General features: G+C 39.9%; 1 protein-coding gene and 1 long non-coding RNA gene across 2 annotated transcripts in view; both read left to right on the top strand.

Annotated features, from left to right (window-relative positions):
• The window catches only part of LOC136448200 (fibrinogen-like protein 1), an 84,337-nt gene that overhangs the window by 41,676 nt on the left and 14,837 nt on the right, over nucleotides 1-27,824 (top strand). The gene's annotated exons all lie outside the window — the stretch shown is intronic.
• Nucleotides 15,893-22,065, top strand: LOC136449165 (uncharacterized). The gene is made up of 2 exons (XR_010757989.1): nucleotides 15,893-16,225; nucleotides 21,648-22,065. It is a non-coding gene; the product is annotated as an uncharacterized lncRNA (long non-coding RNA).

Raw genomic sequence — 27,824 nt, 5'->3', positions numbered from 1 at the left:
CTTACCTGTTTATCCCCGTTTTTTGGGTGTCCGCTGTTTCTCTGTCGGTCCCATCGTTCCCTTCCCAACTATCCTGTTTCTGAGAAACATGAGGGTCTTCGTCGTTTCTGGAAAGGTATATTATTATCATTCCCTGGAAAAAGTTCCTAACAAAATGATTGATTGATTGACTGGATGGAATAGATTTGCTATATGGCTCAAAGTTTGACAAAAGCCTCTACGAGCGAAATAAGTGTGAAATCATAGGAGAATTTGCCTTCTTTAGCCCACTTCCTTTTCCATTTTCTTTTTGTTTAAGTAGATGAAATTGACATGTTGCATCGGCAGTGCTGACTGGTAGTTTTATATCTGTTTCATTGGGATGATGCAGGCCGGGAGTGTTATGGCATCATTAATGACATCATTACGTCTGGACTTGAGAGTAGGCAGATATGTTGTTGTCTCGATACATCCGTTCCCGTTGATTATGTGCCAAAGTTGGCTTAATCTGTAAACTCACTTGCATGGCGAAGCCGTTCCTCGAAGACTACTTTGGTAGCGAATGCTGTGACGGTCTTGTCGACACCAAGGACTGTGTTGTCCGCATGCATGCTTGAACAGCAAAACCTCTTCAGGTCCTGCAGCGGTCTTCCGTGTATAGGATCACAGTTGTTTCCTATAAGAGCAGAGAGAGAAAAAGTGTGACCGTTTGACGTACATAAATGCACTGGTCTTAAATTATGAATTGAATAAGCACTTTGTCAGAGCTGGCACAAAAGAAACAATACATGGCCACAAGGCCTTCTGCCTATAAACTTATTCAAATGCAGTACATGTCTAATAATTTACGCAATGAATCTACATATCTTGTGTTTGTCTTGTCCTGTGGCTACATAAGTTTTCAAACAATAGAATTGTTTACCAAAATAAGGTCACTGGCCTATAGCAATAATAGTGACAAAGTCATACAGCTTACCTTGTCGTAACCCCTGATGACCTGGCGGGCAAATGGGTGCCCATCACACTACCAAAAATGCTTTTTCTTATTTTTCTTGTTTTCTTGATTTTTCTTATTGAGAGAAAGATTTTCTTCCATAAAGAATTTCAAGAAAATCAAGAAACCTTACGCAAAACCTTTGAATGTTAGATCTTACATTAAGAGTTTTATTCTTGTTTTTCTTAGGTGAAGATAGGATTTCTAGTATGATTTTTTATCAGCAAGAATATTCTAGAAATGCTAGTCAATCTTTCTTCCTTATTCTTCACACAATATTTGCTTCTTGTTTGGTCAAATGGAGTATTTTACAGAATCTACTCTTAAGATTTTTATTCTTGCCATACATGAATTTTTCTTTAGACTTTCATTTCACTAGGAAAAAATTCTTGACATTTCTTGTTTTCTTAATTTAGGAAGTCTAAGAAATATGATTCTTGCAATTCTTAGTAATATCTAAGAAGATGTAAGGATTTTCTTGACCAAATACAGTTATTTTCTTGACCAAATACAGTTAAGAAAGATGAGAAAATCAAGAAACAGTAAAAGAAGTAATTCCCAAGTGTTTTTCTGTTCGAATTCCTTTTCCACAAAGTTAAAGAAAGATGATTCCTGCTTTTCTGTGTTATCTAAAGATGGAAAGTGAAATGAAAGTTCCAATTTGCATGATTTCCTTTATTTTCTTAACATTGTAAAGTTCAAGAAGATAATTATTGTTTTTCTTGTAATAAGAAAATAAATTATGCTAATTCAATACTCCCATCATCCTTTGCTGTAATGTAATGTGGACCGTTGAGTTTGGGCTCCGGCTGCATTTGCTTGATGTGCGCTTTAGATCTTTACTAGGGAAAGCCATGCGGCTAGTTTCATGAGGACAGTTTTTGGTATCATGTGGGCCTCACTACACAACGTAGATGACTTGTTTTAAGTTCCAAAATGCTTCCTCAGGCCAACGCCATCAACAGATATGCTCCAGGTATGTTATAGCCTGTCTTGCATGAAAATAACTTATTTCCCAAGTAGATACTCTAAGTTTTGTGTTTGTGGTTGCATGATACAGCCAACCAGTAATTGCAGAACATGTACGTTTAGTGCAGTTATACCTAAAAGGTACTAAAAAAGTTAAAGTATATCATTTTCAAGCAAATGCACAAGCCCCCCCCCTCCCCCATGCATGTGTACGGGGGAGGGGGGCGATATAAGAAATGACAGTCACTTAGTCTTTGTGTGTTTTTCTAGGCTTAGAAACCTTTGTTGTGTTTGTGGTTGCATGCCAACCAGTAATTGCAGAACATGTACGTTAAGTGCAGTAATACCTACAAGGTACTAAAAAGTATAAGTATAACATTTTCAAGCAAATGCACAAGCCCCCATCCCCATGCATATGTATGGGGGAGGGGGGCGATATAGGAAAATGACAGTCTCTTTGTGTATTTTTCTAGGCTTAGAAACCTTTGTTGTGTTTGTGGTTGCATGCCAACCAGTAATTGCAGAACATGTACGTTAAGTGCAGTAATACGTATACCTACAAGGTACTAAAAAAGTATAAGTATAACATTTTCAAGCAAATGCACAAGCCCCCATCCCCATGCATGTATAAGGGGGAGGGGGGCGATGTAGGAAAATGACAGTCATCGTCATCTGTTTTTGTGTGTTTTTCTAGACTTGGAAACCTGTTGGACCAAAGAAGATGCCCCCGTCTCAAGTTTGGAAAATCTTTCAACAATAACAAGTCATTGATTATAAGAAGGACAGCTACAACACTGCAGAACTGACAATTTTAGAAGGATAATTAGCTATTTGTATGAGCACAGAGAAAATGTGCTTTTATCACAGCATCAAATGTGAAACATTTATCGAAACAATTGTATTGCAAACTGGTTTAATAATCTTTGCCATCCTTGGTTAAGAATGGGCGTTAGAAAGAAAAATCCAAAACTGTGAATTAAACAATTAGATCAATAATGATAAATATGATTGGAACATGTTTACATTATCATTATCATTGATTTATTAAATGGTATTCTTGATTCAAGACCCCCATCTTAGTTCAAGAAACTGTTTCTAGGTTTAAGGAATTTATTCTTGAGGACAGAAAGGTATTCCTACAACAAGAACCTCACTCTTAGTGCAAGAAACTCATTCTAGGTGTAAGAAATTCATTCTTGAGGACAGAAAGGTATTCCTATTACAAGAACCTCACTCTCTGAGTGGAAGAAACTCATTCTAGGTGTAAGAAATTCATTCTTGAGGTCAGAAAGGTATTCCTATTTCAAGAACCTCGCTCTCAGTGGAAGAAACCCATTGTAGATGTAAGAAATTCATCCTTGAGGACAGAAAGGTATTCCTATTTCAAGAACCTCACTCTTAGTGCAAGAAACTCATTCTAGGTGTAAGAAATTCATTCTTGAGGTCAGAAAGGTATTCCTATTTCAAGAACCTCGCTCTCAGTGGAAGAAACTCATTCTAGATGTAAGAAATTCATTCTTGAGGACAGAAAGGTATTCCTATTTCAAGAACATCACTCTTAGTGCAAGAAACTCATTCTAAGTGTAAAAAATTATTCTTGAGGACAGAAGAAATAAGGAAATGTCAGTGAGGACGTAACAAATATAAACTTTTTCTTAGAATATTTTTCTCTGCATTTCTTATATCTTAGATAAAAATTCTGTGCCAAAGAAGAATCATAACAACAAGAAAATTTATTTCGAGGTTTCTAGTCGATATGTGTGAGAAAAAACAACTTGGTCAGAGAAAAATATTCTAAGAAAAAGTTTATATTTGTTACGTCCTCACTGACATTTCCTTATTCGTTCTTATTCTTGCACACAGAATAATTTTCTTTCTGGAAGATAATTTTTCTTCAACAAAGAAAAAACAAGAAAAAACAAGAATGTCTTTTTTTGTAGTGCAGGAGCCTCTAGTTGTTGAATGTGGTCGGCCACATTTTGTCCAGCACCTGGATTTCCACCGCGCCTCTTTCTGGCCTTTCAGTTCCGCTTGGTTTTTACTTGGTTTATGTTGTTTGGTTGTTTATGTAATGGCAGCTGTTTGTTCAGTTCGGCAAAGCATCACCGGCAGCAGCACATAAAGTAATGACCAACACTATTGGCCAATATTAGACAGACAAGATTTGAGATTATACCTTCTTTAAGCAGGAAACAATGAAAATTACATGCACCAAACAAAATTCACGAGGAACAAATATTTTCTAAGTAGCATAAGACCTAATCTTCAGACTTTTAATTCAACATTTGATTTTTGATTTCATTATGATCACAGTTGCATAATATACACATAGGCTTGTACATATTTTTTTGTACGCTACACTCTCATGCAGATAAACGTGTGAAATTCCTGCACAGCTCTTAAATACCTTGCAAAAAGCCAGATGAATCATATCATACTCATAGCTGAACCTACCGATTTTACCAATTGTTTCTCCTCGACATCGCACATGTATAGACTCTGAATTCCCGTGTGGCTGTTCCCCTGGGTACCTGCAATGCAACATTATGACCATTTACTGCTTTTGCCAGATTTATAGTGCAATGTGCAATTTATATGCAATAAGCATTCGACACTGCACTCATTTTATTCTAAATTTACAGACCTGCGGTGAACTCGTTCGTTGTAGAAGAGTTTGTGTGTGCCTACCTGTGTATACATACAACGCCACATGGGGGATGTCTGCATATCCAAATGCCATGCCATCCTTCCCTTGTATGGCTGTGATGCTGCCGATACACAGTAATTTTGTTGCAGTTCTATAATATTATCGTTGTCTGTGGCTTTAGTGGCACCTTTGTGTGCTGACCTTCCTCAACCTTTGAAATGCAGTATAGTCTAGCAGTGTTCTTTGTTATCTGCAGTGCAGAATGCTCCTAATACAGAAGCGTTTTCGGTGAGGTTCCCCCTGACCAAGAGCCACAGTCATCCCAGAACTCACTTCTCTGCCCCTACCGACGTTGATCGTAGTTAACACGGTTGTCAACCAGAATGCAGAAAAGCGATAAGTCCGCGAGGTACAGAAGTGGGAAGCTTATCAACACGCTCTGGGGACACAAAAAAACGTAACAACTCTTTCCAAGGACATGGGACCTCCAGGCAGTGGAATGCCACCCTCAGCAGCTGGCCTGGACCATGTTGTTTTCTGCACTGTTTTCTGTAATGCTGTCCCCTGTTGTATGCCCGGTGCACTCTGCATCTGAAATGCTGTCCTTTGTTGTATGCCCTGTGCACTCTGCATCTAGTAATGCTGTCCCCTGTTGTAGGCCCGGTGCACTCTGCATCTGAAATGCTGTCCCCTGTTGTAGGCCCAGTGCACTCTGCATCTGAAATGCTGTCCTCTGTTGTAGGCCCGGTGCACTCTGCATCATGAAATGCTGTCCTCTGTTGTAGGCCCGGTGCACTCTGCATTCACGCTCCTCCGCAGCGTCCTAATAAACAGCCCTATTCCTACACTGAATGCGTGTACGAGTCTTTTCTGGAATACATTATACCGATGAGCGCTAAGTGGCGCGGCGCCTGGGTTCGTCAAACAGACGGTTCTGGGAAGGAGATCGTATTTTCCGCCGATAGCATGCTGGAAGATGCAACACCTGCTGCTTCCAACACATGCAAAAGGGATAACGCCTCAACATTTATGTGAAGGCCTACCTCTTCTCGCGACCAATTTTCACTAAACGTTTTTGAGCCTCTGAACCTAAATCTACAATACCTCCCCATCTTGTATTTGAGGCATCTGCAGATATCTTGAGTATTACATTTCTCTCCTCTCCATGCTCGTTCTCAATGAAGTCAGCAAAATAACGATAGCTAGGTTCAAAAAATTGATCAGCACACTTTCCTAAAAACAAAACTTTGAACGTAAACATTTCCTTTCACGATTCCTAAAATAAGACCAAATTCATCACGGGAAGTTACCGAATTTCTGAGTTGACCCATTTTTTTGCGAAAAAAATGTCGACCATCAGTTAATTAGATATTTCAATTTTGGAGCTTTCATGTCCTGTAATCGCCTTCAAAACCTATAGTTGAGGAGTCAGTATCCCTGGTAAAACTCAAATTCGGTGCCGTGCTGACGATTATAACTGATTCATTCAGGAATGAGATTGCAATTGCCTGGAATTGTTTTTTTTTACCATTTCGACTTGTTTGAGACGGAATCTCATAGTTCTTGCAAAACGTTCCATCCCCCGTTGATTCGGATACTTTACCCCGCTGCAATATCTATACCATATTCAATGTTGCGAACTAACACTGCTTATTGACCAGTAAGGCATTTGGGACGGAGAGGGATTGTGAAAAAATGGTAACAAAAGTTACATACTATCACCAGAAAATCAGCCATGCAAACTATATTTGTTTAAAGTGAATTAAAGAGTTTTTTTGTATCATGTGTACTTACCATGTAGTTACGGTCAACATAAATAACAGTCTGGGCCATTGGGGCAGAAATGTCCGCCCATTTATTTCGTATTCTTCCCTTTTAGGAAGTTATTCCTACACATATTTCAACTGTTTGTCTCGGGCAGATGAACTATATCACACGTTGATGAGAATAATCTACAAACCATACACTTTATAGCTATACCTAAAACTAAACAAGAAGGCCAATATTCCCGTACACAGGCTGGACATTCTCGCTACCATGGTCAACGGTGGCATTGCCCAAACATGGCACATGGGATAACAGGTGTTAGGCATTGCCCAATTGTTATCTTCGCCGAGAATATCGTGTTCAGTTACGCCAGCAGTAGGGTGGGTCTGTATGTATTTCAAGAGAACTCTAGAAAACTTCGATAAATCTAAATGATTTTTTGTAGGTGTGTAGTGGTTGTGCAAAGGAAGGTCACGTTTAAAAATCATTTACCTAGCGTTTTCAACAGTACTGAAGCGTAATCTGCAGAATTGTTGTTTGCATGTAGGCAAAAAAAAATGACGGATAAGTTGATGGATCTTCATGATTTTTGGTAGGTGTGTAGCGGTTGTGGTAACAAGTTCGAAAATAGTTGACTTGGCGGTTTTCTACCGTTCTGCAAGAGCTATGGTCATGATGTTTGTGTGTTAAATAGGTCATGCCACAGGAAGTAAATTTTGACACCCAATGGCTTCTTTGGAACTGCAGTTTTTTTTTTTGTCATTTGGACATGAATAACTTGATGAAGAGTTACCATCTATCTCTGCTTTCCAGTAAGCACTTTGAACCTCTTCCATTGTCTGGCAGTTGTAGTTTTCGCTGAAGTCCATCAGGATGAACTTCGTCTGACGGAAGACTTTCTTTCAATTTACGCACCTCTGCGTACTGATGGTTTACCCTGATGACATGGGATCTTATACCCTGCCTCTCTTTCTTTATGTGCTTAATGAAATCAGGTTTGCTCATCTCTTCCTCAACAATTTTTATATTTCTCTTCCCATCGTCAAGCTTTACATTCTGCCACTGATCAAAGCATGATTTGCTGTCTTGGAGTGTCTCCAGGACCACGTTCAACTCTCCTCGTTTGTTTTCCCTAATAAAGAAATCTGGATTGACCCTAGTAACAAGCCCATGGCTCTTCAGCTCTGATACAAACTTCAGATGCTGGCAGTACCAAAATCGCCTACAACTGTGCAATGTTACAACATTGATGAGAATCATGAATACTTAAGCCAATGCATTATTCATAATCGATTTCGATCCTATACGTCATCAAAAAAAATTCCCTCGTAATCATCTTACATTCTTATACCAATGTGTCCTGTATAAGTCAAAAAAGATATAAGAGTCACTTATTATTGTGCTCTTAAACCACGATTACGATTTCTAACATCGAGGCAGATCGCCAATAGATGGTCATAACTTCCACAACCATTACAGCCTACTACCACTATATTAACCCCTATCTTATCTGACAGTCATTTTAGGTTCCTGCATCATCTGAGGTTGCGCCATTATCTGCGGTTGCGCCATCATGTGCAGTTGCGCCATTATCTGCGGTTGCGCAATCGTCCGAGGTTGCTGCATCACCGGAAACTGAGGCTGATTCACCATGGCCACATGAGCAGACTGTTTGTATGCAAGTGTTCTCTAAGAGCTAGAAAAGACCTCGGCAGTAAAAATGGTTGACACCATCTTATAAACTTTCCTCACAAGTTCTGAGCTAAACAACTCTTTTACCGTCACTTGTTTTTTTTTTTACTGTCTTTATGCTCTCTTAATTCTTCTGCTGCCACAAGAAGACATTACACTTCAGCAGTTGTGTGTTGTCATTCATAACATTGTGACATTTTTCCACTATCAATACCTCTATTTGAAAGGTACCAAGGAATTTTAAAAAATGAGAATTAAAATTTGTTTGATACACTTTTTAATAACTTCAATCTAGTATCCTCAGGCTCTACATCAGAGTCTGAGCTAGCTGTTATTCAAGTGATATACAACATACTCTCAGGATGACAAGCAGACATAGTCACAACATAAGTTCACTAACAACTTGTTTAAACATGTCAATCACTGACTTTCTTTAATCAAGGAACTGACAAGGTTAGAAATAAAAATTTGCACATTATAACATCAGGGTGACAAGCAGATATAGTCCCAACACAAGTTCACTCACATCTTGTTTAAACATGTCAATCACTGACTTTAACCAAGGAACTGACAAGGTTAACAATCAAAATTTACACACTATAACATCAAGGTGACAGGCAGATATAGTCACAACGTAAGTTCAGTCTGCTGTAGACACTAGTTATCATTAAGAGTCAATGACTGAGATGTTCAAAGAAAATCCAGTGACGTCCACCTCCATTAATCCTCTGCATCAGAGGCCGAGTTGTCGCACTCTGAATCTTGGGTGTGTTTTGCCAGCAGCATCTTCCTTTTCAAAGCCCTTTAGCTGATTCAGCTTGATGATCTTAGCCTCTTATTCACCCTCTGCAGGATCAACCATGGTAACGTCAGCCTCCTCCTCCCCACATAGCTGTTGCAACTTGATAAGAGCTTTCAGCACGCGTTCCTGTTGTTTTCTTTCCTCCGCTAGTCTTTTTGACCCATGTCTCTTCCTTGCTGGGCCATTGATAGACATGCGCAACAAAGCAACAAACACACCACCTAGGCTGGTCCGGGGACGTTTTTTTAAATCAGTTTCACCTTGCTTGCTCCTCTCTCTGGCCATGCATTTGATAGTGGAAGGACCAATGCCACCTTGGCAATGCGTACTAGCAACATGTCCGTACGATTTCTTGAATTTGAAGACACTTTTCAGACATCACTGAGTGGCTGTGAGCATTTTTCACAGCTCTCGGTTGCAATGCTTTGTGTGACGGGGTCCTTTGGCAGCTGGGACTCAAGGTTTGCATGCATGTCATGCTTAAACTTGCCCTATTCATCTTTGAGCTGATGCTACTTCTCTTCTGAGCTCTGTAAGAAATGGTCAGCCAGAACACCTATCTGGCCCTCATCATGCCTTTGATGGTTATCTGGCTCTTGACGAAAGCCGCTGTTCTCTTGGGAGAGCCACTTATAGACACAGCACGAAATCGAATATTTAAGCAAACTTTCCGAATGACGGAAACAAGAATCAAAGGTCGGGAAATATTTCAGCAGAGTTTACGGGGCCGTTTATGCCACTGAAAGTAAGATTTGGGCTTTCCGCAACCTTTCCGCGTTCGTTAACCACATGAATTAAATGCATGCTATATCTTTCCATGGACTTTAAGCATCCTTATATACATCGTATAGATGAAACATTACTGTACATCAGTAACCAATATATTCCCCAAGCAGATAAATTCTCTCCTGGGGACTAATATTGCCTCAATTTTTAAAATCTTAGGGAAAAGCTGGTTTACCCGAAACGCTCTTCGATCTTTAAGATACACCCATTTGCAGTAAACACCGATCCCGCTTAATACATTTCTCATAAGTTTTTATTTTAAACAACGCTTTATGCATGTGCACGCACATTGTACGTCTACTTTGTAGCAAAATTAGACATACAGTCCATACCTGTCTTTTAGTTGATCTTCTTTTATCCGTGTTTATGCTACAGCTTACAAAAAAATGCAGTTCTATTCTAAGGTATCTACCCCCTTTTATGTTTAGGTAGAAAAAAGCTGTCGGAAAGCGGACGTTTTCCCTCGCAGTTATTTCTACCTTTCCGATATCTTCCGTTGCATATAGGCTCGGTTTACATAACCCACTCTTATGTTTAGGTAGAGAAAAGCTGCCGGAAAGCGGGCGTTTTCCCTCGCAGTTATTTCTACCTTTCCAATATCCTTCCGTTACCTTTAGGCTCGGTTTACATAGAAGGGGGGAGACCTCCCCCTCTTCTGTTTAGGTAGAGAAAAGCTGTCGGAAAGCGGGCGTTTTTCCTCGCAGTTATTTCTACCTTTCCGACATCCTTCCGTTACCTTTAGGCGCGGTTTACTTAGAAGGGGGGAAACCTCCCCCCTTTTATGTTTAGGTAGAGAAAAGCTGTCGGAAAGCGGGCGTTTTCCCTCGCAGTTATTTCTACCTTTCCGATATTCTTCCGTTACATATAGGCTCGGTTTGCATAACCCACTCTTATGTTAAGGTAGAGAAAAGCTGCCGTAAAGCGGGCGTTTTCCCTCGCAGTTATTTCTACCTTTCCGACATCCTTTCGTTACCTTTAGGCTCGGTTTACATAGAAGGGGGGAGACCTCCCCCCTTTTATGTTTAGGTAGAGAAAAGCTGCCGGAAAGCGGGCGTTTTCCCTCGCAGTTATTTCTACCTTTCCGATATCCTTCCTTTACATATAGGTTCGGTTTGCATAGAAGGGGGGGAGACCCCCCCCCCTTTTATGTTTAGGTAGAGAACAGCTGTCGAAAAGCGGGCGTTTTCCCTCGCAGTTATTTCTACCTTTCCGATATCCTTCCTTTACATATAGGTTCGGTTTGCATAGAAGGGGGGGAGACCCCCCCCCCCCCCTTTTATGTTTAGGTAGAGAACAGCTGTCGAAAAGCGGGCGTTTTCCCTCGCAGTTATTTCTACCTTTCCGATATCCTTCCGTTACATATAGGGTCGGTTTACATAGAAGGGGGGAGACCTCCCCCCTTTTATGTTTAGGTAGAGAAAAGCTGTCGGAAAGCGGGCGTTTTCCCTCGCCGTTATTTCTACCTTTCCGATATTCTTCCGTTACATATTGGCTCAGTTTACATAACCCACTCTTATGTTTAGGTAGAAAAAAGCTGTCGGAAAGCGAGCGTTTATCCTCGCCGTAACCTTTAGGCTGGGTTGACGGTGCTCTCAGTTTTAGAAAACAACGCGGAACATTGAGCTAACAACTCCCCGGATTGCAAATCTATAGGTCGGCGGGCATACTGTCTTTGGCCGCCGCACAGATTGGCTCAGTCCGCGGATCGAGACCGCGCCGCCGGCACGTTTTGGCAGCTTTGTGTATTTGTTCCTTTTTTTGTATAAAAAATCATCAAATAACGCATGTTCTCACGCAGTTTTCCTTTTTATAATCTACAAGTAACTTCTCGAAAGATCGCCGCTAACAGCATTTTCTATTGTCGCTCGCGCTCGCGTCAATTGTTGTGTTCGGGGCAAAAGCGAAAAGCAAAGAACGTTTGCTTTTCAACTGCAAATTTTTCAGTGTGAAGTCGTAAACAAGCTGGGGCGGTACGTTGAGATGGTAATGCAACATCTCCATATTTACTAGTGGAATGCCATGTGACAGGGCATTACCCAATCAGAGAAAAGGGTGGCTTTTTCAAATTAACTGTATATCCCAGAGACAGTTATTTTTTTTACAGCGAAGACAGCTCATGAAGGAAGTTTGAACTCAGTCGTTTCAACCCACAAGTTATGGCCACAACGTTGTTCTTACTACCCGGAACCCCGACGGAAAAACGTAAAGCTGGGACAAGGACACCAGCCTGTACAACTTGGTGAAACCAAGGAGGTTTCATAGGATTATACTTCCTGGGTGAAACCAAGGAGGGTGGAGATGCTGAACGGAGCATGCGGGCACGCGATTCGGGACTTTGTTGTATCTCCAAATCCACCCGGTACCAGTGGAGACAACGGTTAAACAACGGCGTGAGTTAGCCTCCAACCAGGCCCAATGGATTGCAAAGACCGTATCCAACTGGAAGAAGGAGCTTGTATGTATAGCATGCAATCCAAGTTCTTTCTCTGCCAGGTTGATACGGTCTTGGTGCAACCTATAGATCTGCTTGGAGATTAGCGTGAGTGAAATCGGAACCTGTCTACCTGTCTTGATAGGAACTAACCCTGTCGTCTCGCCGAACACTAGTACTGGGACCGGAATCGTGGACTTGGAAATGTCGCAAAATGGTGAAGGGAGAATCTACCGACAATGTGAGATTGATCCCTCGTTGACCGCGTCAAGTACAAGTTAGAATATGACGACCGATGGCGTAACCTTACCGCAAGTACCTAGTAAGTGTTATTCAACCCAGAATGATTGTACTGTTACAATTCACTCTATTTGGCCAATTTGTACTATTTTCCTAGCGATCCGCGGAACCTGGTAAAGGCTGATAAGACACGGGATGGAAGAAAAGTTAGACGTAGGGTTAGTTAGTGTTAGGAGTTACGTTTTGGTGTCGATGTAATAGTTAGCTAGGGTTAAAACTTGGAAGCACATTGTGATAGTTAGTAGTTGGGGTAAGGAATAGCCTGAATAGTTTATTAATGATAAGGTGACATTTTTTTTAATGAAACTAGCTGTCCATGTAAGAAATCATTTATTCCATTTTGTATGTGTATATTCGTTAAGGTGGGGTGGGGTCTCGCTATAATGGTTCTCGCTATAATGGCGTAACACGTTTTTGTGCAGTGTTATTATCTTTCAAATAAATTGTTCTAAACTTTTACCGGCCCTGTTGCCTTTCATACTCATATTTACCTGTATATGTAAGGGTTCGGAATGGTTAAGCCATCCGTAGCAAGTTAAGTAAAGGATCAAATTAGATACTATATAATGAAAAGGAAACTTATTGTAGAGACTACGTTTTAGCACGTTAAGCTCGTGTTTTTAGCACGTTTAGCTCGTGTTTTTAGCACGTTAAGCTCATAAAAAGGCTATGGAAAACACTAGGAAAGGTATAGCTTTAGGTAGTCTTTCAGGCTGCGTGAACGGCACATAAACGTAGGGAAATCGTGACGGAAATAGATTATTAAGATGGACAAAAGATTACAGAAATGTCTCAAGAAACTTACACTTTCCGTGTTGGATCTTCCGTAAAGGATCTTGTAAAACCTGTAGTCAAACAATCAGTTGCATATTTCATTCACATCAAAGGGTATCTACCTGTATTCTATAGTCATGTGAAACAAAACATGATACAAATTTTAATGTTGTCACTTCACCCATCAATGAGCCTGCAAATGTAAGAGAATGGCATGCACATTATTTCCATCTACAATTTTTTCAGCAAAGTGGCAATAATAAGTCTCTGAGCTTAACCCTATCCAGACTGGGCTTTTTTGGGATATCTGGGACTGAGGGGGTCATTCGGCCCCCTTCATAACTTCTGAACGGTATGATGTATCCTTCCCAAATTTTTAGGGAGTGATGTTCATGTAAAGTCATAATTCCTAGAATTATGGTGACGTTATGACGTAATATGACGTAATTAAGACGTCATTGATGTGATTTTATTGGCTTAATAGGGAGTTCCCGTAATATCTAAAGGTATCAAACAAAATAGTATGTATTGTTGATTTTAAGGTCTACCAAGACATATCAGGTAAATCGTAACTACGTTGATGTCAAATTGGGATACGCCATCTTGGATCGGCCATTTTGAAATTTTCAAAAATACTTTTTTTTCCACTTATGACCCCCAAAGACACTTAAAACAGACTAGAAACGTTCATCTAAATGTTTCTAATAAAGGAAATGCCACGTAGTGACAATTTTGAAGGCGAAAAAGCCTGTTGATACCTAAAATAGTGTTATGGTCCGCCATCTTGGATTTTGACCGATTACGTCATCAAATTAGCAAAAATTATGAATATCAAATCATGAAATCTACATCTAATTACATATGATGCTATACATGTAGGAAAACTAGTGTGGTTGAGCAAGAAAACCTAAGAAATATCATTGTTTTAAAAAAAATCAGTGATTTTTGCATAAAATGCCTTTCAGAAACCCGTTGCCATGGCAACACAAAAGATGATAATCTTATATAATTATCATAATATTGTTGCCAACAAAATTCTAGGAAAAGTCACCAAGTTTGGTAGTCCTAGCATATGTCGTTCGGCAGTTATACGATGTCAAAGTTGGCGCGGGCACTTTTAGCCCCCCCCCTCCCCCAGTCTGGATAGGGTTAAGAAACACAATCTATTATACAGAAAAATGTGACAAACCTCCGGTTTTGCGAAGCACCGTCTGAAACAAAGGCCTCACGCGGAAGCCCATGTCCAAAAGGATGGCTGTACCATTCCAGACGGCTGGGTACAGTTGGGCGCTAGAAATCCCCAGACATGGGTAATAGGCCAATACGAATTCTAAATTCGTAACAAGAGTTCCACGACATCATATCTCCATGAACAATTCTATCCATGCAAATGATTTACACATTTTCATAATATATGCTTGGCCATAAACACCTTTATCTAACTTACACATGTTGCAATATTTACAGTCCTATAATTTTCCAATTAGATGAATTATGGTCTTTGCATTAATTATGCAAATTAGGAATTCTTTGCATAATTGATATCTGTTGATGCTCTACTTTCCATAAACTATATATTATGTTACATGTATTTGAGTCTGATAATGGAAAACACTGCAAATATAGATTTTCCTCATTAGCTATGCAAATTAAGTCACAATTAGCATAATTTGCACTTCATAATGTATATCTCTGTCTAAGCTACCTGCATACTCAGTATCATATTGACAGTCCCATAATTTTCCAATTTAGATGAGATATGGTGTTTTGCATTAATTACACAAATGAGGGATTTATTTGCATAATCGGTATCTGTTGATGATCCACTTTCCATAAACTACATACGTTACATGTATTTGAGTCTTATAATGGAAAACACTGCAAATATAGATTTTTCTCATTAGCTATGCAAATTAAGTCCCAATTAGCATAATTTGCACTTCATTGTGTATCTATCTATCTAAGCTACCTGCATACTGAATATCATGGAAATCCGTTGTTCCTTTGTTCAGTTATTCTCCTAAGATGATTTTCACAAAAACGCCCCTGCAGTTCCAGAGGAAGCTGCTAGGGGGCCCAAACCTACACCACTTCTTCATTACATCAAAAGCTTATCTGCCACCTAAAAATCAAGACCACAGTACGTCCAGGTCAAAAGATAAAAAAATTGAAGTTCTGCTGCAGTACCAAGGTCACGGGTCGAAGGGACGCTATCCTGAACGGGGAACGTCTGCTTGAATGTCAGCCTGTACCCCGGGTTTATCATGTCGAGAATGACAGGATCTGAGGTCAAGGTACGCCAAACTGGCAGAAAATGCTTCAAGCGCCCTCCATGAGGGAAGGGTTTTGACAAAGGGCGAGGTACAGGATGAGTTTCAAGCAGACGCTGGTACATTCCTGGCGAGTCTAGCAAACACAAAATACTACTTGAATTTCCTGTTGTCTCCAGAGTAGGAGCGGGAGTATTGCATGCGCACCTCAGTTGAAATTTTTCTTTGACCCGAACTGCCGGTCTCGGGAATTCTGGGGGTCGCGAAAATTACCACGGCCCCGCTGACTGGCTGTGCTATAACTCCCCCGTCCCCCTCGGGAAGACTGGTTAAACTTATGTTTCAATGAATCCACTAAAGCTTTCCTACCAGACACCATATCTTTGGCCTTAGTCGCTAAAGCTGGCCTGACTAACTGTGTCGGGTCGTCAGGAATCAAAGCAAACAACGCCTTAGCGGATTCTTCAAACGAGACATCTGCACCCCATACAGACAGCGTTTACAGTAACTATGGGATAACGGTGTGCACCGTTAGTCGGTAGTAACGGGGCTGAGATGTCCTCCTTTCCTCCGGAGATGACAGCGTTAGTCGATAAAGTCGGGCCAGGATTAACGGCGGACCGTATGGTGGCGGGCTAGTAGAGGCACGATGCATGTCGGGAATGACGGGAATGACCCCAGCTAGAGAAGTGACCTCAAGATGGCGACCCTTCTCTCATCACTTCTCGGCGATCGGCTACGCTAGCGTACAGCCGGAATAAACGCCTGGATCTACCTTTACGAACATATCCATTCCACTTAACCCAATCTGCAGGTAAGTAAGGTCTAACCCCAGGGTCAGCTTTACTCGTTGATAACAGTTACGCCTGGAACTATCCTTCAAAACATATCATTTTCACGTTTTCTACTGGTAACAAAACAAAACATGTAACGTTATAATAGCGTTACCGGACTAATATATAACGTTATAAACAAGCCCTGCAACATTCGCCACGGCTAGTACATGTAGATCTTACCACAGGGTCTAGTTTCCACAGGGTCTAGTTTTCTAATTGTCTAATTCAACTTATTCGTGGAAGGAAATAGAAACAACAAGGTGATCAAGGTTGACCTTGGAATAGTAGGATTGTGAAGCAGTAAACGTAAACCAAGGACATCCTACAATGTATATAATGACCTTGAGTAAACTAAATCATGTCACAGATAGCCAGGGCCTTTTTAGCCATAGTAATAATTACCTGGCGTCTAACCTAATCTCCAAGTAGATCTATCAGTAGCAAGGCAGTAAGGGCCTACTGAACCAGTATCCAAAACTGCAAAATAATCCAACATTCAAAACTGCACTCGGTGGCCTTTTCATACTGGTGATGAAAGGGCAAGGACAACAAAGCCTTGGTAGTATATTTTTCTAATCTAATAGATTAAGAATTTGGGTTCATCACAATTTTCCTGAGCTCGAAACATTCTGCCTTTTTACCAAAATTCACAGGAATACGCAAATATATGTATAAAGGAGAGTGAAATCTACCGGAATATACTAGGCTTTGATCAGTAAATATCACACGTCGATGAAGATTAGACAATATATATACAATTAGTAAATATCACAGGCTGCTATATTTTGGCATTAGATAGTGTATTCATGGCCCAGGGAACAAGAAATGACTATGATCTTGAAACTACTGATGGTGATGGCGACCCGAACAGGCCCCCATGTTTTTATTGCGGATTACAATGTTCAGTCGCCCAGTTATTTATTATTACATGTATAGTGATTTCCAGGGTCATATATACGTTATTCTAATTTCTATGCCAAAATATAGCAACCTGCGATGTTAACTTATTGAATAGTTCCGAAATTTCCTTTTTTGTATTCCACACTGTGACCCCGCTAAACAAAGATTGTAATCCACAAATTATGAAAACAAACATGTCACCTGGCCGGGTTGCCATTGCCATCAGTAACTTCGTGATTCAATGATTTCTTGTTCCCTGGGCCATGAATACATTATTTCATGCCAAAATACAGCAGTCTGATGTTTACTCATTCAAAGCGTATTCTGGTAGATTTCAGCCTCCTTTAAGGCTCTATCATTTATGGGTATTCTGGTGTATTCCGGTGTATTCTGGTGTATTCCGGGAAAAAGGCAGACCTGCTCGAAACTGTTTAAAGCACTGCTACTGTGCATGCCAACACCAAGTACCTCGCACCAACTTCCAGATTCTGCCTGCAGCTCTGAACAAGAGCGATGGCATTCTATTTAATCTAATGTTGTGCACCCAAAGATTTCTCTATGCACCTAAATTGTTAGGCTGGGTGCACCGGTGCTACACACCTATCCTCAAAATTGAATTTCAAGCCCTGCTAGCTAAGCTGGATGATATTTTGCATAGCTCTTTGGTCGAGGGATCTAGTACATTGTATACTTGTAAAGGCCTAGAAAAAACATGCTTTCTCAATCCGGGTTCTCAACTGACCCTGGCAAAAAAACTGACAACCCTAGCTTTTTTGGTGGCCGCTGGCAAGGGACACAATAGTTTCAATCTGACATCTGAGTAATGAATTTAAAAATAGACTTCTTGTATTTCAAACTCAAACTTTCAAACGTTTTATGTAGGAGTGTATTCCTTTTTTTGTTGTTAACTTTAAGTTAAGTTTATTTATATACTTGTGCTTGTGCAAAGTACTAGTATATCTCTCTGAATAATATTATGTCGAAAATACCAGTGCTTCAAGTGAAATCTAAAAGAAAAAGAAATAACAAACAGAATACCTAGCTACCAAAACTGGAAACAGCACTTTTTCCCTAGGCCTAAGGCTCATGTAATATCATAACATGGCTCTAATAAGTCTACCGGGACCAGATAAGGTAAGGCACCATACAATATTTGTATTTTGCAGACCAGTTAACATGAAGGCGCTTAATTTAGATTAATTTGCTATTAAGATAGTTGTATGGCTCTTTGGTCCAGAGACAGGGATATATTCTCAATCTCAAATTGATACTTACTCTCCCCCCACCATCACTGTGAAAGGTACTGAACTGTATTTCAACAGGTTCCAGAAAAGGTGACTAGGCTAGGAATGGTGGGCTACCTTGGCAGGCTACCTCCCTCCACTTTTAGGGCCCTATTCACCACAATTCACATTTTTCACACTTTCCAATATTCAATGCCAGGGTGCCGCAAAATCGATTTTACAACAATTCTTCTTAGCGTGCGAAAAACCAACAGAAAACCCAAGTAGGAGGGCGGTAGAACACAGGAAGGTACATTATATTTTGTGTTAATTCTCATCAAATATGCCATAATTACAATACTTTTTATACTGGGGGAGAACAATGTTTTAAGGTTTTAACGGTGATTGTCTATACAAGCAAGGAGGTTTTATCTTGATAAGTTGAACTGTTTCATTTCAAATCCGGCAATGCTTTCCTTCCAAAGACTTTTATTAATAATGAGCATTGCATTGATTTCTAGGTGATTAGAAGTCATGAATAAACCGTGCTTACCAATTTGAAGCGTGCAGAGTCTATTCCTTACTTTCACGCTTAGAAGAATTGTTGTAAAATTGATTCTGCGGCACCCTGGAGGTGCATCTTGGGAAGTGTGAAAAAGGTGAATATTAATCCAGGCTTGTATTAAAGGGATCACTTCAACAATCCACCTGTAGACTGCTCCCTGTGATAATTCCTCCTCCTCCATACTCATCCTAGAGACATTTACACCCCAGTTTATGCTAGACTATATTTAGTGCAGATGAACCAGCGCATTATGGTAAGTGACTTTTAGTCTTGGGAGACGGCTGAATTTGTGTCTGATGACAGGTTGGCAGAAAGACCTGTCCAATCAGGACAGCGGAGAAATCTGTCTAGTCTGGTTAGACAGATGGAGCCCCCTGACCATCTGATGTATTGCCGTATATCCTAACATTAAGTGCACTGATTGGATAAAAGGGGTTCTGCATGCAAATGTCATTATACATGCAGCATTCAGAAAGATTAGCGACAGTGTTGTCTTTTCAACTTCCTTGGCGACACAGCTTAGGCAGGCAGTAAATTTCTGGCGAGGTCTGATCATATGGCTGCTAGCAGGTCACGGAGTGTCACCACAATTAGCCAATGACAGACGAGGTTTTGTGGATTATCATCATGCAAAATACTAAGAGGGAGACTGATTTGTGTTATCAGTGGTGTTTTAATCTTAGCAAAAAAACAACTTCTTCCCGCTGGCACGCGTTATTATACAAGCCTGCGTGGGGCAGCACGCAGCACGTATCAACAATGCATGTTTCACACTAGGGGTGGGTACCGCTACAGAAACTTCCGGTCCAGGTCCAGTGGGTCTGTACCAGATTAAAGTAGTGTAGCAGTACATTATATTTTAGATAGTGAGACCTACAAATTATGTTCAAATTGTATGTCAGAATGAAATAGCTATTTTCAGTGCACACTATTAAATGTGCAGAAAGGAAACAAAGATGTAACAAAACATTTTATTCCAAGGTAACTTTTATCTCACAAAAGAGATTCAGAGGAAACTTGTCCTTCTTGGGGTACAATGTAATTGACAACTAGACATCATGACCAACAAATGATCCTACTTTAGAGGCTTAACAGTTTTCAGCAGTTCTAAGAATTTGCTAGCTTATCATGATAAAGCTAAAACAAAAAGTAATAATGACTATGGGCACATGATATGATTTTTTAGGTTCACAATTTGTCTCTACATGTAACTAGACTCGCCTCGCCGTCTGTTGACTTATCCTTTAAGTGTTACTAGATATCATTCACAGCTAACGTCTTTGAAAGAGAGCAACCATGATTCGTTAAATCTGCTGTTATCATGTGACCACCTATTTCACACAATGAAACTAGCGGGGCCATGTGAGGCACGCCCGGCACCCAAACTCTGATCCTACTGCCTATGGGCTTGTATTTGTGCCACAGGACCCCTCTGTTCGATATGACTCTTTCAAAAGTGTTCGAATTAAACGCACACGCAAGCGAAGAATTATTTTTAAGCTAATAAGTCATTTCAAGATGTATGCTTTGCAATGAGTTAGTTTGATATGTAGCTGTGTCACCAATAATGTTGAAAAGACTACACTCTCGCTAATCTTTCAGAATCCAGTGTAAACAATGAGATTTGCATGCAGACCCCCAATCATCCAATCAGTGCACTTCATGTTAGGATATACGGCATGCAACACGAAGGACTGCTTGCAATTCTATCGCCTTCTTCCAGGAAGCTCAACCTGTCTAATGAGACCGGACAGGTTTTTCTGCTGTCCAGACCGGACAGGTCTTTCCGCCTACCCGTCAGATGACTCACAGGACCTGACTATCTACATAACTATTACTAGTAATGTAGTTAATATGAGGGTACCACAGAAGATCATTGGAGTGCTGTTCTCAAAGTTATTGGTGGGATATGAGTCACCTGACACTGTGAGGAAATATTTACATGGCTAATTAGTACATGTAATATTTGCATGACTCCTTGGTCTGGACACCAAAGGTACTGTATGTGTAACACTTGTATGCATACATGACTCTTTGGTCTGGACACCAGCCAGTGCTGGAAATACTGGGTCATGTGCTCTTTTGTGCTACCAAAATTGAAGCTGTGCACCTAATGTTAGTCTGCATGAATGTTAGTCATAAATTGTAATAGCAGACAGTGAGTCATCCAGGCCCCCTGGGGGCATTTGTCCTAGAAAACTGGGACAGTCAGCCACAGGTGTCAGACAGATGTAGTAAGTTCAGTTGTATATAGCCAAAATTTCCACAATTGGTTGCTTTTCCTTGGTTTTGCAGAAAAAAAACACACATTTTATTCTAACATGGAAAGACAAAACATATTTTTGTACTGCAATGAAAAAAGAGGGACAGTCACATTCCAGAAAGACCACTGCAGGAAGTTGGTAACAAGAGCAAGAGGTAGACATTAATCAAGACATCCTAGTAGTTAATGCAGGTCAGCTGACAGTTGGTAGACATATAAAACTGCTATCTCTCTGGTCACACTCCTCAGGTAAGGTACTGCACAGATGATATTTGTATGGCTCTTTGGTCTGGACACCAGGTAAGGTATTGTTTAGGAAATATTTGCATAGTTTGTAGACCTGGGAACAGGATTAATACTCTTGACGTTTGCACGGGTGACTGGGTGTTAACTTAAGTGTGTTATTAGAAGTACATAACTCAGAACATTTCTCTTTTTTTTTTCTCCAGGGATTGATGTCTGAAAAGGTGAAATGGGAGATGGAGCTCTTTATACATCACTGTCATCTGTCTAGAATGGTCAAGGCACCAGCATTAATTAGTAACAACATTATTGGTCTGACTGAAGAGAATATTGAGAAGATGGAATCGACATGTGAATGGTTTAGAAATAGAGTGTCATAATGAACTGTAAAATACCAAAAGTCTGTTGGTTTGATTTGGTCCCATTCATGCCTAGTCCTCTGAGTGGCACATGTCTAGGAATAAGTCTCTAAAACTGTATAAAGCATATAGTGAATGTACTCTGTATCAGCTCAATGTTTTGCATCCTGCTATACCATCAGTACTAAGTGTGATACTGTAAGTATGCTTCTCCAATAGGAGTAACAGTTGTTTTTAGAGCATTTATTAAAACTATCTCTATTCACGCTATCGTTTCAAGTGTCTTTTGTGGACAACGTTGCCCAACAATAGTGCAATTGAGTCTGTCCAGACATGCCAGTCACAGAAACGTACATTTTGACCAAAGAAACTCAAGCGGGGCACCCCTGAACGAAAAATTAGATTTTTTTTAATTTCGACGACGGTAACGGATTCAACCAACAAGGGTGTCATTGAGTCTGTCCAGACATGCCGGTCACAGGAATATTCATTTTGATGTAATAAATTCTAGGGGGACCCCCCTGAATGGAAAATTTGAATTTTTGGAATTTCGATGACGGTAACGGATTCAGTCAACAAGGGTGTCATTGAGTCTGTCCAGACATGCCGGTCACAGAAATATTCATTTTGATGTAATAAATTCTAGGGGGACCCCCCTGAATGGAAAATTTGAATTTTTGGAATTTCGATGACGGTAACGGATTCAGCCAACAAGGGTGTCATTGAGTCTGTCCAGACATGCCGGTCACAGAAAAATTTATTTTGATGTAATAAATTCTAGGGGGACCCCCCTGAATGGAAAATTTGAATTTTTGGAATTTCGATGACGGTAACGGATTTAACCAACAAGGGTGTCACTGAGTCTGTCCAGACATGCCGGTCACAGAAATATTCATTTTGATGTAATAAATTCTAGGGGGACCCCCCTGAATGGAAAATTTGAATTTTTGGAATTTCGATGACGGTAACGGATTTAACCAACAAGGGTGTCATTGAGTCTGTCCAGACATGCCGGTCACAGAAATATTCATTTTGATGTAATAAATTCTAGGGGGACCCCCCTGAATGGAAAATTTGAATTTTTGGAATTTCGATGACGGTAACGGATTCAGCCAACAAGGGTGTCATTGAGTCTGTCCAGACATGCCGGTCACAGAAAAATTTATTTTGATGTAATAAATTCTAGGGGGACCCCCCTGAATGGAAAATTTGAATTTTTGGAATTTCGATGACGGTAACGGATTTAACCAACAAGGGTGTCACTGAGTCTGTCCAGACATGCCGGTCACAGAAATATTCATTTTGATGTAATAAATTCTAGGGGGACCCCCCTGAATGGAAAATTTGAATTTTTGGAATTTCGATGACGGTAACGGATTTAACCAACAAGGGTGTCATTGAGTCTGTCCAGACATGCCGGTCACAGAAATATTCATTTTGATGTAATAAATTCTAGGGGGACCCCCCTGAATGGAAAATTTGAATTTTTAGAATTTCGATGACGGTAACGGATTTAACCAACAAGGGTGTCATTGAGTCTGTCCAGACATGTCGGTCACAGGAATATTCATTTTGATGTAATAAATTCTAGGGGGACCCCCCTGAATGGAAAATTTGAATTTTTGGAATTTCGATGACGGTAACGGATTCAGCCAACAAGGGTGTCATTGAGTCTGTCCAGACATGCCGGTCACAGAAATATTCATTTTGATGTAATAAATTTTAGGGGGACCCCCCTGAAGGGAAAATTTGATTTCTTTTTTTAAATTTCGATGACGTTAACAGATTCAGCCAACAAGGGTGTCATTGAGTCTGTCCAGACATGCCGGTCACAGAAATATTCATTTTGATGTAATAAATTTTAGGGGGACCCCCCTGAAGGGAAAATTTGATTTCTTTTTTTAAATTTCGATGACGTTAACAGATTCAGCCAACAAGGGTGTCATTGAGTCTGTCCAGACATGCCGGTCACAGAAATATTCATTTTGATGTAACATATTCTAGGGGGACCACCCTGAATGAAAAATTAGATTTTTTTAAAAATTCGATGACGTTAGCGGAAATATAGACGGCAATAACACATGCTAACAGCGCCAATTCAGTTGATTCATGCGCTTCAGTCAAAAGTCGCTTGGAAATATAGACGGCAATAACACATGCTAACAGCGCCAATTCAGTTGATTCATGCGCTTCAGTTAAAAGTCGCTAGGATACCATAAACTGTTTTTTGGAAATATACTTTTTCAAACGTATCAAAAAGGATTTAGGAAGATCGAAAAATCAAATAACGATTTTTTACTAATTTTCTACATCATCATTGATGAAAAAAAGGTTTAAACTCGGCAATGAACGCAAGTAATACAATGCGTTGTGCTGTACACGACTGTAGGTAAAAATGAAGACAGATAAATTGCGTATATTCTCAAGAAGAATGACGGGAGGGCAAAAGTATTAAAATCGAAGATAGATCAACATATTAGCTTACTGCTGTGAAAGTTTCATCGAAAATTAGCACTTCCTTCTCGTTTTACAAAGCAAAGTGGAGTTCCGTTAGGTGCGACTCAAATCTACACAGAATTGTCTATGCGGAAGACAGCCGTTGTAAGGCGGCTTCGGTTTTCGCAAGACTGGGCGTCTTGGCTTTTCAAATCTCCCCTAGAAAACAACGGATTTCTCTCAAATTTGGCCGAAATGTTCATGAAGCTTACTGAGTCGTCGTATGAATTCCCATGCGTTTACCGCTACTGGTTATTGAGTTATTAACAGTTGATTTTCGTTCATTGAATTATTGCTTTCTGGCAACACTTTCCTTACGATAAAAGTTTACATTTCTCCTAAACTATTGAGTGCAAACACTCAGAAAGGAATGGTTGATACCACCGAAACGTTTTCAGCAGATTTATATGAAAAATTGTGTCGATTTCACGATGTAAATCACTAAGTTGCATCATTTTTATGATGTCGGACTTTTCCGTTTGACCGTGCTGCAAAATAACGATATTTTGATAATCTATATCCTCAAGCAGAAACGTGGAATAGCAAAACTGCTAAAAGCACAGACAGATGAGCATATTGACCTACTTTTGTAAAAGTTCCATCTACAGATATCACTTCCTTCTTCTTTTATGAAGGAAAACGCAGTTCCGAAAATCGAGCTAGATAAGTCAATGTGAAAGATAGCGGCCTCGCTTTGCCCGAGACTGCGAACTCTTGGAATGCAAGGAATCTAGCTGACATATTCATGGAAGTCATTGTATGAATTCCCAAGCGATGAGTACAATTGGTAATGGAGTTACTAACAGTTGACTTTCCGATAACAAATCATACTTTCTGGCACAACTTTAAAACGCAAGCTGAAACATTGGGTGAAAACACTCAGAAAGACAGCAGTAATTACACTGAACTCACTCTAGATGAGCATATTACTCTACTTTTATGAAATTTTGATTGAAAAGTATCCATTTCTTCCTGATTTATGACGGAAAACGCACTTGACCATGACTCCACATGTTTTCAAAACACCGTACCTATCACATGACACTCGACAGGTGTCAGATAGCTTTTCTGAATAACAAAAAATTTATTGTTACCTTCGCCAAGAGGCCATTTATTCTAGAATTTTTATGTTTGTATGTATGTATGTGGTTTCGCAGCATAACTCAAGAAGCTATGCGACGTTTTCGAAATGAAATATAGCTATGTACAATGCACACAAAAGCTATTGGAAGCAATAGAGTGAATAGGGCTAGAACAGTTTTAATAGCTGTTCTAAAATTAAGTGTTACTGGTACTCCTGTAATTCACTTTATCTTCACAGTAGCACAATTTGACAGTGTAAGGAAAATTGACATTTTCATTGAACCCAAACTTCACGGTGGCAGCAAGTGATCTACAGAAAGGATGTGTGAAGGACTCATAAATAATTACAACAGTTTTTTTTTTTAATGATAAGTTCATGGTACAGAGATAATCGTGAAAACAGTGAACATAAAGTTTCAGTGAAAGAAACAAGAATACTCCTATGGGAGAAGCAAACTTACAGTATTATCGGACCATTCAGTATTACACTTACCAACAGAATACAAAATATTGAGCCGAATATACGGATACACTATATGCTTTATACAGTTTTAGCAACTTATTTCTAAACATGTGTCACTCAAAGGACTAGGCATGAAAAAGGATCAAATCAAAGTTGAAACCAACACAGACATATATTGTACTATTTCTAACCATTCTATGTGTTGATTCCATCTTTATATATATTCTCTTCAGTCAGAGTCAGACCAATGATGTTCTTAATAGGCTCAACCATGATGACAGCTGTATTTATAGAACATATATACATAGTACATACACACATATATATATAACAGAGACTTTTGGCTTCCTTGTTGAATCAGTCATAACTGTGGTGCCACTGACATGCTTTTTCCACGTGCCTTTTCGGGGCCTCACCCTCATTATGTTTCGCCAACGAAAGATATTGTTTTTGTAAGGTTTCTTCTTCTTCTTCTCCTTCTTCTCCTGTCAAACCTTCAAATCGCTTCTTCTCGGTCGTCCGTCGACCAAATTAGCTGAAATTTGGTATGCAGGTAGAGTACGTGTATACCCCTAGACCCTTTTTAATTTTTTTTCATATAAGTTTTTAAAATGATTTTATGGAGGTTTTTTGGTCATTTTCAGACAAAAGTCGCACATGATGGCCTCCAGTGCCGTGGTCTTGAAACCTGAGGACCTGAAATTTGGTTTAGTTGTGCATTGGATATTTACCCAAAGGACCCCATTATTTTTTTTGGCATACACTACTTCAAAATGATTTATTTTGCAATTTTTGGATGCAATTTTTGGTTATTTTCTGTCGGGGCCAGCAAGAACTAGGTCATACTGTAACATAAGCCCTCCTAGTCCTACACTTCCCATGTCTGGGACTTAAAACCAAGCAGATGTCAGGGGGTACCTATACTAATGGTATTACAGAAAGTTATATGTACCTTATGTTACATGGTACGGATGTTATATTTGAGATGTAGGTACCTATAGGAAAGGTGACTACACCTGACAATTACTTATGCTAATGAGGACCTAATTCGCATAATGTATGCATAAAGTTGTATGTCCCTTACCGTAAATGCTGCGGATGTCATCTTTCAGATGTAGGTACCTTTAGGAAAGGCGAACACACCAGGCCATAGATTATGCTAATGAGGACCCAATTTGCATAATCGATGCATGAAGTTGTATGTCCCTTACCGTAAAAGCTGCGGATGTCATCTTTGAGATGTAGGTACCTTTAGGAAAGGCGAACACACCTGGCCATAAATTATGCTAATGAGGACCTCATTTGCATGATTTATGCTTAAACTTGTAATTCCCTTACCGGAAAAGCTGCAGATGTCAGATTTGACATGTACGTACCGTTAGCAAAGGTGATCACACCTGGCCATGAATTATGCTAATGAGGACCTCATTTGCATAATTCATGCATAAACTTGTATTTCCCTTACCGTGACAGCTGCGGATGTCATCTTTAAGATGTAGGTACCATTAGGAAAGGTGAATGCACCTGGCCAAAAATTATGCTAATGAGGACCTCATTTGCATAATTTATGCTGAAACTTGTATTTCCCTTACCGTACAAGCTGCAGATGTCATATTTGAGATGTAGGTAGCTTTAGGAAAGGTGCACACGCCTGGCCATGACATATGCTAATGGGGACCTCACTTGCATAATTTATGCATGATGTTGTATTCCCCTTACTGTAAAAACTGTGGATGTCATCTTGTACATGTAGGTACATGTAGGAAAGGTGAAAGCACCTGGACATAACTTATGCTCATGAGGACCTCATTTGCATAAATTATGCAGAAACTTGGATTTGCCCAGGAGTTATTTTGGGACAGCCCACTTCTTGCATGAGGAGTATGGGCGAAACATCCTGAATTTGCTCTTAAAGCAATTGACTTCTGTTATGATAACAGTCTAAAGGATTACTAGTAGCTTAAACAACAATGCAATTGAAA

The sequence above is a fragment of the Branchiostoma lanceolatum genome, chromosome 14 (genome assembly GCF_035083965.1).
Source record: "Branchiostoma lanceolatum isolate klBraLanc5 chromosome 14, klBraLanc5.hap2, whole genome shotgun sequence".
In the NCBI taxonomy this organism is placed as follows: domain Eukaryota; kingdom Metazoa; phylum Chordata; class Leptocardii; order Amphioxiformes; family Branchiostomatidae; genus Branchiostoma; species Branchiostoma lanceolatum.
This window is presented reverse-complemented; position numbering and strand designations above follow the sequence as displayed.